The 14,072-nt window shown below is 43.0% G+C and overlaps 1 protein-coding gene across 1 annotated transcript in view; it reads right to left on the bottom strand.

The window, feature by feature from the left end:
• apba1a (amyloid beta (A4) precursor protein-binding, family A, member 1a) overlaps nt 1-13,251 on the bottom strand; it is a 47,313-nt gene extending 34,062 nt beyond the window's left edge. Inside the window, exon 1 of the mRNA XM_070963565.1 lies at nt 13,132-13,251. The gene's annotated coding sequence lies outside the window, so the exon portion shown is untranslated. The remainder of the gene's footprint in view (nt 1-13,131) is intronic.
• Nucleotides 13,252-14,072: the final 821 nt, after the last annotated feature.

The raw sequence follows: 14,072 nt of genomic DNA, 5'->3' as shown, positions 1-14,072 counted from the left end.
TAAACCAAAGCACAGAGTGAAATAACTGTTTGCGAGTTGATATATGGTATATATCCTGTGCTTTTCTGTAGAGATGGAGGGCTCTACTGATACAAGTCATGCAGGTCGTGGTCTGAGATTTGAAAAGTTCACACAGGAGCTGTTATTATTCAGATGTGACCTTTGGATAGTGATCAAAATAAAGAGTCTGCTGACACAAGCAGCTACAGTGAGGTTTGTTTGCAGCCTTTCTGGCTGCATCTACACTGATAATTATGAACCCGATACCAACCTTAGACACCTAGATAATGTCCAGGTTTAAGCAACAAACCTTTCAATCTTTATATGCTGTATTCTTAAAGTTTCTACTAATTTTCTGTGCTGTGTGGCATTTATATTAGTAAGAGCAAACCTCCACACACTTTTTCATACAACTAACAGGGTTTTTCCACGGGCCCAGAGGGCTTCACCATAACGAGCTGTGATGATGTGTCCTCTCCAGCCTCACAGCAGGGGACGGCCGCACCGAGCCACGCTGCTGTGGTCCTGCTTGGTTTCAGAGTCGACCGCAGCCAACCCGTGACCGTCTCCTCCCCTCAGCTGTCCCCTCAGTGGCTAAACTTGTGTGTCTGTGCTGGAGATCAGAGAGTGTTCAGCTCTCAGTACTTCTACAGAGCGGGACACAGAATATGTCCATGTCTACACCAGACATGGACATATTCTGCCCTGTTTGTTCAGCGGATCGGTTTTAAATATCACAGGGAGGAAAAGTACAAACAGTGAGCTGAAAAGGCTGCAGGCGACAGGCCATTAGTGCGGTTTGCAACCAGCACACCTCCAACACATCATCAAGGTAAACTAGTTTGCCATGCTGTGCGGTGCAGTGGAAATCACTCTATGCCTCTCCCCTCGCTCTCACTGTCTGGGCACAGGCGGCGGCAGGACTGCTGGTTGTCATGGAAACCACTGGGTAATTGCTTTCTGTGGGAGGGCAGATGAGGAGGTGACCTCTCCAGGGGGCAGCAGTGTTCTCCCACCTCCACCACCATGGCTGTCACTTCCTGCCCTTTACCACCCGTTACAAAACCGCTGACGGCCCCACATGGTGCGCCATTTCTAGCTGAACGCTCTCTTTGAATGGCTGTGTTGTCTAAAAGTGAGGGAATGTTTCTTTTCAGTGGACAAAATAAAGAATTCTAAACATAAAGAATTACAGAATATGTCTAAGAAAGAGACGACATGGCTGGCAGCACTGGATCCATCAGCCCAGTTCTTCCAAAACCTGGAAACCTGGCTATGACAACGAGATTCAGAAACACCACAGTCACTGTGGTTCAGCAAAAAAGGATTACAGCACATTTCTCATCCTGTAACTACAAAGATCACAAACAAGATCCATGTTAATCACTGAACACAGTTCAGAGTCAGGCTGGTTTTTCAGCCCTACTTCCAGTCATTAGCTAAGTTTGGCGAACCACATTCTGACTCCAGGTCTGCACTTCACATGAAGACATGAGATTGAAACACATCTCCTCACTCTCAAAAAGAAAGCACACAAGCATATTTCCCAAAATGTTGACACTGCTATACTCTATGATAGAATTCCCAGCAGTCCCCGAGGAGCCTTGCAAAATAAAAAAGCCAGAACAAGAAATCAATTCAAAGATATAGCAGAACAGTGAAGAATGACAGCAATGATCCTCGGTTTCATTTTCAAGCGTAACAGTATAGAAAGAAGAAAGTATTAGGCACCACAGCATAGAAAGCCCTCCAAGCAAAGAAACCACCTACTTCCTTGCATCTTACTGCAAGGCCCTCTATATTCACAGCCAGCTGTTAAAACCACAGTATACACATACAACAAGACAATGAATCATATACCAGACTGGTCAGGAGCTTTGCTCTATTATGGCTCATCATTATAAGCTGAGTAGGTCGAGAAATTCTAAATTCAGCCAAGAAATGTGGCTTCACTTGCCTGAATTTGGAAGGGTCATCCATCAGGAGTCAGTGAATGGCAGGAGGAAGGACAAGGAGGATGTTCATATCCATCGTCACATGACTGAAATTGCATATTAGATCAAATGTGAACTTACTCTTTTTGAGTGCAAACCAGTTCAAGGCTGAATCCCTCGCTGCGCTGATGTAGTTTATCAAAAAGCTACAGCTGATGTTATCACTGCAGTGTGACACTAACACTGTGCTGGAGAAGGACCAGTGCAGGCCTTCACGTGACACACCAATGACTGGAGAGACAAGCAGTGACTCTACGAGGTCAGCCTCGCCTCTGTGTCTCACTCCACATACACACCAAACTCAGATTCATCACTTTCTTACTATGGGTTGTGGACATGTGAGTGGCTGCAGCTGGAAACCTCAGCCTACATTTGAACTTCTGCCACAAATCCTGTTTGTCCCATGGAAGGCATGAAGAGGATAAAATCCATCCAGCTCCCTGCTGATGCCCTGAAGCTCAACTGCGTAGCGTATACTGAGTGAAGCCTTCAGCTACGACCAGGACTGCAAGTCAAAGGGTCACTTACAAGACAACAGTATCACACTATTTTGACCTGGATTTACTGAGCTGACACCAATTATGATATTTAAGCACTTTAAAAAGATATCTTATTTTTTTACCCTGTGATCGACTGGCGACCGGTCCAGGGTGTACCCCGCCTCTCGCCCGCTGACAGCTGGGATAGGCTCCAGCCCCCCACAACCCCAAAAGGGATAGGCAGTATAGAAAATGGATGGATGGATCTTATTTTTTCCATTTTACCATTTATATTCAGCTCTATCTCCTGTCTTACCTACATCACTTTCCAGCTTCTTTTAGTCTCAACAGGAAATGAAATTAGACAGTGACAGCGTCTGCATTCGAGAGCACTGATATACACATTCTACACAGCAGGAAAGAGACGTGTTACTATGGTCAACACACAACGCAGAGTGAAAGCCTGGATATAAATGCATGGGGTTGTGGTTAGTCCATACTTCACACATGACAGTCATCTAATAAACGCAGTCTTTCTTTATAAAGGGAAACATGCTTTCAGTCTTCATTGTGTATTTAAATAACGCTGCACCTGGAGCAGCTCCTCTTGGCTCACCCACAGAGTTAGTGACTGAGCTTGTGCTGCTACTGGTGGACAGAGGACGTGAAAAGGATTACTGTAACATATCCTCTCCCGAGCCAGTATCACAGTCCACATCAGGCCTAAAAATTGTGATACCATAGGCTACTTAAATTATACAAAACTTCATGAGGACTGTTTTACCTCTGTGAAAGTAATTTATGTTGCACTTTAGTCCTGCCAGCTATTCCACATGCAGCTCTGGTGTCAAGTCAATAAAACAATCTGAAATATGAATCTAAAAATAAACTTGTATAAGCTATTCTGATGTATCAGCCTGCATGCACAATGCTTTTACAACACAGTCTAATACACAAGCGATTCCAAAATAAACAACAAAAAACATTTCGGAACAAGTACAGCAACATGTAGACAACATGTGTTTCATTTAAAGCCACTAATCAGTATTCTATAACAAGTGATCAAATGACCAACCTTCACTGTTTACTGTGTCAGTGCTATCACCAGCAGCAGTTTTCATCACACAGGCTCTGACAAAGCCACTGCACACCACCTGCCCAGCACCAAACAGCAGACAGACAGACACAGTTAGAGACTAGCTGGTGAACATAGTGGAGCATGTAGCAGGTAAAGAGACAGATACTGTTCCCAGGAGTTGGTGGAGCCCAAAACAGGGCTAAACGAGAGTGAATACGGGACTTAAATTCATCAGATGGAGACAAACACAACTCCAAATGAAGGCTCATGTTTGCTCTACTTAGGCAAAAAGTGGATGTCCCAGTAAGCAGATCAGAATTCAACTGCCTGTAAAAAAGGCAGGGAACGCCTCTGCCTCGGTGTCACAACAGAGTATACTGAAACTAGCAGCAGGATATTAATAACATGTCATAACATATTGTATGAATATGAATTATTTTCCCCACCCCTAATCAATAGTTCACGCCAAAAAACACTGTCTCACATTTCTCAACACCTTTTAAAGAGGTGGGGGTAAGAAGGGGGATATAGAGTCTATTATTAAGTTCTGACTGAAGGAACTTATTAAGAGGAAAGCAACAAAAACAGAGCAGCCAAAGAATAGGCCAGAGCATGTGGAGCCTCATTCCATCTGGATCACTTTCACGTCATGTTGAGGTTTTTCATATGCAGTGCCGGTGCTGTGGCTGCTTCTTTCACACCTTTACCATGAATTAGCAGCAGGGCATTAGCAGGCTGCTGGAGTACCGTGAGTAGAAAACACTGACTGACAGCAGCTTTACAGGAAATGCTGTAGATGTTAAGGAGGACATCGCAGCCAAAAGAATGCTGTGATGTCTGCGCTGATTGTCATTAACTTGGAGAAAATTTAATTAGTAATGGCTGCCACACTGAGGGGTAGACAAGATGCTCTGAGAAGGGTCACTGATTGAAACGTTTGCACTCCTGTAAATAAATGATCAGGATGGGAATGGTGCTGGAGCACAGAGGCCTTTCTATTTCTGGCCAGCTGATCCATTTCTGGTTCTACTGAAGGCTAAAGAATGCTACACTGTACTACTGTTTTATGACATGAAGACCTGCAGTCACAGCAGACTGTTTGAAAATCACAGCTCACTTTAGCTCATTCTATCAGAGGCACTGGAAGTAGCCAGCAGTGATGACATATTGATACAGATTATTATTTTCAGTGTGTTTTTATGGACAAGTATGCATTTAAAAAAACGTATTTGGATTTTCAACCGCATTCTCTTGGTATCTCCAAGAAGTGTTGGAAATTATGTTGGAATATGCAGCAAACAGCTGTTGAGGATGCTTCTGTACAGTGGCAGGCTTCAGGGCCCTAGAGTCTTCCTCTACAGGTTGCCATGTAAAGAGCAGCTACACACAGGCTGCAAATCATCTGTTGCCGTTTGCTGTTCTGCACTGCTGCATTACAGATGAGTTTGGTACTATGTACAGACAACAGTGACCACATCGAACTGATGGGAGTGCAACATCATTAAACGTGTCTGTGGAGGTCAGTGCTGCACTGACTTTCCTCCACACAGGATACAGTGATACAAGAAAAATCAGCCAGTGGTCAGAAAATACATTGTCATAATGTCATGCTAGCTAATCTAGGGACATTTTTAGTTTGGACACTGTAAAACAAAAACAGCATGCTTACAAATGAACTGTGGTGAACCTCCCTCCATCCTTGTTTGTGAACAACTGAGCCTTTCATTCCACTGAGTCTGTCAAAAAAGAGGTAACTTACCACAGCAACAAGCATCCAGCAAGCAGGAACCACCATGTGATAGACAAGTGAACATGCCTCCATATGCTAAACATCTTTATTTATAGTATTTTTTATGCTACCTTCTGTGCAGCCAACAGGCGCTGTGGATGAGTGAGAGCAAGTACTATTAATTATTGAGACCCCGAAGTCTCAAAGAAAAAAATACACAGTCTCCCTCCCAACCCCTGTCTATTTGCCTGTTTTATGATTCCTCTGAACACACATATCAGTACATCAAAATTACAGAGACCCTCTTTATCTCACACTGTTTCAGCATATAGAATGGACTAGAGAATAGGGCTGTGGGAGGCGACACAGTGAATCTGATGACAATCATCCACACAGTAGAGCACACAGGCTGACAGAAGGCTATGGAGACCTGACGTCTTGCCCCAATTTGAGCTTAGCTTCTGTTTCACCAGAATTTTATTTTTGGCACAAAGGGTTTGACTCATCTGTGATGTTAATCGTATCAGTTAATGGACAACATAACAAGGGATGCCTGGTGCCATAACACAGGCCTGAGTATCGAGTATTTGCATTATTTCCCCCAATAATCTATCACACTCAGAGGTACTAAAAGGATAGTTAACACCATATAAATGGTGTGCCAAGGTCTCAGAACTGACAGATTGTTTGACAGTCAACACGCCTCATCATATCGGCCATGCTGCCGTTACATTGTTACAGACTCTGGGCACACAGTTCCTCTGTGCAATGAAAGATTATTAGCAACATTTCAGCCTGGTCATCTGACTGCTCGTGTTTCTTATCTGACAGACTTTTGCTTGTTTGATGTGTTCCCAGATCTCAACAATCACTTTGGTGAGGAAGGGTTAAGGTGTTATAAATCAGAATGATCCTTTAAGTATCTTTCCTCACTTCAATGGGAGCAGGACTCTGTAGTCTATGCACCTGGACAACAGTGGGACAGTGTGGACTGGTCGCCACTCTGTCACAGTGCTAACACACACAGACACACACACACACACACACACACACATACAAACCAAGTTTCAAACCCACAACCTTCTGACTCACAGGCCACAGTGCTAACCTCTGAGCAACACCAGAATGACTACTACAATATTATACATCTTGAATTTTTTTGATTGGACTGGATGAAATCAAAACCCAAAATCGAAAACCCAAAACCCCAGGCCGTGAGACACACTCTTAATCACTAGAATATTTATAGCTATTCACTTAGCTTGTCCCCAGGAGGTGAGATCACAAAACCACTGTTGACTTCAGAAGAGTACTCACATTCTAGCATTCATTTCATATATTCTGCACTGGTGATGCCGTCTGAATGAACAGCTCGTCTAATCAGGCTCTATCCTCCATCAAAACGCTGTTAACCAACACAAAACAATGCTCCCTCAGTGTGTTTCAGCCTCTACACTACCTCCTAGCTGACAATGACCGTGCATTTAGAGGTGAAGTATTTGCCTCAGGCCGTCTTAGATGCTCAGGGAGGCAGAAATTTACATCACCAGATGGATTCAGCCTGTCACTATTTCCTCATGTACTGTATTTACCTCGGATTGGATGGCCTCGCAGGGGAAATCTAGACTCGGCTCACTGATACGCACACCAGCAGGAACCTTCCTGAACAAATAGAGATGCAATTTGCCGGTGGCAAAGGGCTGCTTTTCCAGGTCTACCAAGATGTCCACTTATTTTATCCTCCTTCTGTCTGAGCAGGTAGCTGACTGCAGGCCCCCACAGCTACTGTCCACTGACACAGACACAAAGGGCCTGAGACAAACAGGCTGAAACTAAAGCTAGCACGCAGCAGTGGAGCTGTCTGCTTGTTGCTGACCACTAGATGTACATAGAAGAATCCAGCAAAGCAGCAAACTACAACACTGATGATCTCGGAAGAAACAGGACAGTGATTTTTCTAAATACACCCTCATCATTTGCTTCATGTTGTATTTAGAAATATAAAGGCTGTAGGAACTGACGTAAATTACACAGGAAGTTTTTGAAAGGTTAAAAAATGGGAAATTTTTAGGAAAATGTTTAAATGAGAGGACAGAGAAAGCCCAAAGAGAACCCCAAGAGAAACGGCACGGCCGACAAGTCTGCCTGCCAGATTCTGTGTGACAGAAACGTACTGGGCAGGTGTGACGTCCACACCCTTTAAACTCACAACATCGCCGGCACACTCCGCAGTGGTAAACTGGCAAACACATAGAGAATCTGTCATAAGCCTCAGTATGAATCCACAGACAGTCACCACTTTCAAGTTGTCCAGAGAATAAAACACACATTTCTTTCCTGCATTGCTAAAATGTGTATTTATGTATCTGTCACACTGTGGACTTTATATCAAGGGTCTCTTACAGTGTGTAGTTAATGTGAAGTTGATGTGTAGTTCAGCTGCTGTGGACAGTCACTGCCTCTCATCTCCCAGTGACCTGAATACTCGTATTTCACAACAGACATTTTGACTTGTCCATGTAGGAAAGCACAGATGCTACTAATGACATGAATGATACTTCAGTAAGTCATGGCAGTGCTTTATTATTTATGTCCAAAAGCCCCATCAGTGCTGAGCTATAGCAACCAATCTGAAACACATCCTGACAGCTGGTCAGTGCCGTGCAACAACCAAATCTGGTAGAAGGTACAGCTAGGTAAGCTGCACTGGTCCTATTCCAGGACCAGGACTCAGGGTCACTAACCTCCAGGACCAGGACTGAGAACCAAAATTGAAACTGGAACAGGGCTTAGTATTTAGCTGTTACCACACTGTCCTTAGCTCAATAAAACTCAGTAACATGCACATTTTGAAATCTTTTTTTTGTTTTGTTTTTTGTCTGCCAGGGCTCACATCTGTTGTGTAAATCCCTTGTCCTGTGTCCTCCTTAGCGAAAAAGAAAGAAAATCTGAAAATCAAAGGCAGGATGCTTGATGGTATGATGGCTCCGTCTTTGCAATTCATTTTAAACCATGTTTGCATTTCGTAGTAACATCAGAATTCTATCACAGGCAGATGGCCACACTATGTGTCCATTCAACAATGTTATTTTGCACCCAGCACCGGGAGGGGACATGACGTCACGTTTCTGATGCACATAATACATAAATATTGATCAGAGCAACCGCAGACTGTAAACTATGGTGGCCCTGAGAGCTCAATGCATTAAAACGTAACAAAACACAAGCAAATTAAGCATTTATCTTCACCGTTTGACAAAACATGAACAGCATTTAGAAAAGAAATGCTGCAAATATAGAAACATGCCACAAGTAGCACAGACGACAACAGATCTGTTTCCAGACGACGTTAACAAGTGATGAATATGACTGTGCTTTTGAAAATTAAAAGTTGGAAAATTACCGAATCAGCAATAACAGTAGCCTGTTGTGAACGTAACTAAGAGCACATAAATAACTTGTCCTGGAGTGTGCAAGGTTTCCTGTATTAAACCTCTCGGGTGAAATCATTTTTCGTCCTCACCACAGTTATCCTGTAATGCACCACGAGGAGATAATGAAGCTCTTTGATTTGACGAGCTCACATTGTGCAGTGACATCTCGTGTCCACGGTCGCCAAAGCAGCTTCATTATTAATTTAATACCTGTAAGATAATTACTGCATGACTTGGTGAGAGTTTAGTGAACAAACATGGATGTCTTTCCAAACTGTGGCAAATCAACTTTTGGTGAATGAGTTCTATTTGTGACATCCAGAGTCCTTCATCACCACCAAGACCCCAATACTGCTCCTCCTCACCTTCATCAGCATCGTGATCACATTTGAAGCCAAACTAAACAGGATTATGTCAATTACACAAAGTAGTAGTTGTCTATATGGGAATTATTTAAGTAAGGAAATCCTGTGGGAATAAGTAAGTATTACTTGCTATCATTACAAAATTAAATGTCACTACTTTACAAACACACATCACACACACACACACACACACACACACACACACACACACACACACACACAAAGGCAATATCCAAGTAAAGAAATCTCCCCTTCAGAAAATATGATAATGTATGAACTTTTTTAAACATGAGGTTAACTCATTATCACTGCAATCCGAGACAAGGCAAGAGAAATGTCTAGAGACAACCCACGGGCGGTAAAAATAACAGCTGCTCTTCCTCAGTGCACCGCTCTTAATGACCAGCCACTGTCAGTTGTACAACCCCAACTCCAAAAAGCTGTGACACTGTGTAAAACATAAATACAACAGAATGTGGTCATTTGCTAATCCTGTTTGACATCTTCTCTGTTGAAAACAGCACAAAGACAATATATTTAATGCTTGACCTTCATTGATTTTTGTAACTATCTGCTTATTCTGAACTAGATACCAGCAACATGTGTCAAACACATTGGGACAGGAGCAACTACAGACTGGGAAAGATGTGGAATGCTCCAAAAACACCTGTTAGGAACATTCCACAGGTAAACAGGTTGATTGGTAACAGGTGATAGTATCATGACTGGCTATGAAAGGAGCATCCTGGAAAGGCTCAGATGTTCACAAGCAAGGATGGAGAGAGGTTCACCACTTTGTGAACACATGATTGGATAAAGAATATTTCTACATGGACTCAGGAACACTTCGTAAAAACGTCAGCAAACACAGTTCATTTGTGGAAAAACTGCATTCTGTTTTTGTGTTTTACAGTGTCCTGAACTTTTTTGGAATCTGCGTTGTAGATAAGATGGGATTTCATCATCTTCTCAGTGTACTGGAGGGAAAGTATGAGACTCTCAGCCGTCACAACGTCTTAGAAACTGTATTACCAAACAGTCTCTCATCGAGCAGGAGCAGGCTCTGACATCTCTGGGTCTATCTGGGTCTGATTTTGAGCTCCCTGACCATCTCATCGCTCACCAGTGGACACTGATGCTTTGGCATCACATGTGATTCCTGCTGTGACTGTGCTTCAGAGACTTTGGACCCAAGATACGGATGTGGACCATGGCGTGTGTGTGTGTGTGTGTGTGTGTGTGTGTGTGTGTGTGTGTGTGTGTGTGTGTGTGTGTGTGTGTGCGTCTGCTGAGCATGTTAAACCTGTAAGGGTATAATTAAATGCTCGGTATTAGCAAGTACCCAAATGGACGTACTTGTACTTGGTCTGGAAAAAAAAAAGGGGATATCAGTGCACCCCTAGTGCACCAAAACTCACCAAAAATAAATAAAATCATGGACAGAATTCTACTTTTTTGATGAGCTCTGATGACATACAGTATATGCAGCAGTGACTTTCAGCGAATAAGCACCAGGAAGAAAAGTCCACAGCAAAACATAAACTGATCATATCGTCCTGACTACCAGTAGCTCAAATTTGTCCTCTATGGAGGACATTTGTAAACCTGAATATCTCCCACCCACTGCATACTACTGAATTAACTCCTTTTGATATCTACAGAGAACATTTAGGGCTTTCAATGATACCAAATGTGAAGGGGTGGGGCTTTGGTACCTTTCTCTTTCGCATTAAGGAAAATGGCGTCCATCAGAGCAAGCGCATTTTATGGGAAGAGGAAAAGTAAGTGCATAATGCTTTTTATTGAGTAAATTTTGGCTTGAAATGTTGATAGCATATTTTAATTAAGCCTCTTAACAACACATTAAAACATTGTCTGAATTATTTGAACTGTATTTTAGCATAGTATTTAAGTGTTTAAAAAGTGTCCTTAAAAAAAAAACAACTTTAAAAATGGCTTATGGCCATACCAGCCTGACAACACCCCCCTGTAGCATGTGTGTGCAGTGATTAATAAAGTATATCTCTTAATTACCTTACAAAGATTGGGGATTTTAAAAAAAAAAATTGTGATTGGACAATATTTTTTTTCCTGGTAGTCAGGAGGATATATAGACTTGGTGTTTCCATTGAAATCTGTGCTACTTGCAGCATTTCTGCATTTGGTTGTGTCTTCTGTATCTGCAAGGCATGAGTTCTAAAATTGTTTTTAGAATTTGCTTCTGTTTTGTCTGCATGTGTTTTCTTCAGTTGCAGTGCATTGTGCGCTCAGGGCCACCGTAGCAGTGTTTGAGAGAACACACCTTCTTTTCTGGTAGTGTCATATTGTACTAAAAATTGTGAAGAAACAAGCTAGAATAATAATTTGATTTTCCAAACACAGTGCAACAGTGTTTCCACTGGCCGACCGAGCACATACACTCATTCCAAACTGAACAAAAGTGAACTCTGAGCTGCACATCCATCGGCGCCAGCAAGAGATCGCAGAGAAACAGGAAGAGCACCTTTGAATTTGCCCATCATTTCGGCTTCAACGGAAGTGAATGGGGGGTGAAGTGAATATTTGTATACTAGAAATCTATTTTGTGTCAGCAGCCTGCTACACCTGAACCACACACTTTGAACAACAACCTACATTAGGTTTCCTGCTAGTGTCCTTTTTTATCTAACCTAGAAACACATCTTGTTCTGCACCTTTGCTTGTTGAACGAGCCACCAAACAAACATTCACTGGGCTAGTGCACTGCTAAAATTAGTTTGCAGGATAGATAGCTGATTAGCTGCTCCAGCACATTAAACAGAATGCAAACTAGAGCAAAAATACAAAATCCAAATCACAGGAGCTCCACTTTTTTGATAAAGGTAAAATGTGTCAACATATGAGTAAAAATGAAGCTCTGTGGTGCGACAGAGATGCCTGGCCTATAAATCACATTCTCCAGACATAAGAGAACATGTTTGTTTGGCACACACCCCAACAAAAATCACATCATCATCTTGTTTTTTTTCTTTGAAAATGAAATGCTAAAATGACCATTCCCACTAAAAACATGAATCTTCGCAATATCTCTCAAAATAACTACAGGATGATTTTTCTGCATATCGTTCAGGCCTAAACCACAAATGTCCCCTCTGTCCACTGAGATGTGCTTCTTACTCTTCAGCACCACTAACAGCACAATGTCTGCCCATGACATGCAAATGATGGCTAAAACATGTTTACTTATCTCTTACCCTGCTGGGGCTCAGCCTGCCAGCTGCTGTCAATCAAACACAGACAGGGGCACGCCCCTCCAGCTGACAGGAAAAGGAGCATTTCTGATATTTCCCCAATACTTTTTTCTAACAAAACATTTTAAAAAAACATACTGACACATTTTGGACTGAAAAACAGATGACTAAATGTGATTTCACTTGGACTTAACATAAGGAATAAACAGTAGCCTATGTGGACTTGCCCCCTCATGTTTTCCAGTCTGCTTTCTATCAGGACTTGATGAACCTGCTGCTCCTCCATTGGAGGGAGGTGCTGCAGCCCAGACAGAATGCACAACCAGTATCTAACCTGCAGCATCTCTGTCAACAACAGCAGGCCACACACAGCCAGGCTGCCTCTGCAGAGCAAGAGTCTGACTCTGGCTCCTGCATCACTTGAGGCGATAGAAACACAACCCAGGAAGCATCACGAAAAGACTCAGCCACAGAGTTGACTGCATGGTGGTTAGCCCTGCTGGGACTCTGCACCTGCCAACAACAGGGCCTCTATGGGCCGTTTCATTCATGTCAACCCGGTGGGCGGTCGCGCTTCAGCCCGGCACAAAGCCTCGTACATACAGCCGGTGTTGCGGTCCTTTCCCTCTGAATCCCGGTATGGCATTTCCTCTGAAACGGGATCTTCTCCTGTAGCCACTCCTCAAACAGTCAACAAACCGAGCGGCGACGGTACGCCGTCCCCACAGCTCCACAACAACCCCGGCGCTGCACAGCCGTTCGCTGCCCGCGCTGCGCTGAGGGAGGCGGCTGACAGGGAGCCGCATCTCACGGCGAACTCACCTGTTTTCAGCGGTGATGTTGCTGCAGGCTGGAGGTCCGATCCTCCGCTGCCACACCGTCCTCCATCTTCCCTGTAGCGGCTGCTGCTGCTGCTCTCTCTCTCTGTGTGTGTGTGTGTGTGTGTGTGTGTGTGTGTGTTTTCGCCAGCCTCCCAGCCCCTCCTTCTTCCCCACATCATTACCGACACAACACATCGCCTGTCCGCTGCTCACGAGAACTGGAGCACTTTGCAGCACTTTGAAAGCGTTTCGGGGAGGACACAAATCCAGTCCATATGATGGAAAACGACATGCAGCACACTTTAAAATAATCATCGAAAACGTACTGGAGATCATTTATGAAATAATTACTTTTTATCTTAAATAGAAGAGCGTTGGCGTTTTATTCAACAAATACGTTTATTTCAAAAGCATCAATCTTAAGGCTTTATTTAACTGTTCTATTTTTCTTTAATTTTATATAATACATATATAAAAAGAACATTTATTCATCTCATGTTAAATCACACCATCAGTTGCTCTACATCATCATGGTCTAAATGCTGCTTCCAATCCATCTCTACACTGTCAGGTATGTAGCTCTGCTGGAAAATGTTTATGTTTTTATTAAGTCCGTCTGAAACTTGTCAGTAAGTTATCAGCATGTGCAGTATGTGCAGTAGTAAAATGAAATCCCAGAAAGTGTCTGAGGACATGGCCTCAGCGCCTCAGTGGGAGCTGCAGGCCTGCTTGGCACCAGACCGCTCCCTTGACCTTCAGCCAAGCCAGCCTGGCCACCTGCTAAGACATGTGGCTCCAGTCACTGTGAAAATGAGGATGATTAAATAGCATTTCATTATGCATACTGAGTTGAAGATAATTGAATAAATCATAATAGTCTGTTGATATATTGTTATTAAAGAATAACAAGATGAGTTCCCATTTAAAAAGTTTGTTTTTTTA

The sequence above is a fragment of the Chaetodon trifascialis genome, chromosome 6, assembly GCF_039877785.1.
Source record: "Chaetodon trifascialis isolate fChaTrf1 chromosome 6, fChaTrf1.hap1, whole genome shotgun sequence".
Classification (NCBI taxonomy): Eukaryota; Metazoa; Chordata; class Actinopteri; order Chaetodontiformes; family Chaetodontidae; genus Chaetodon; species Chaetodon trifascialis.
The sequence above is the reverse complement of the archived record's forward strand: the minus strand, read 5'-3'. Positions and strand labels throughout refer to the sequence as shown.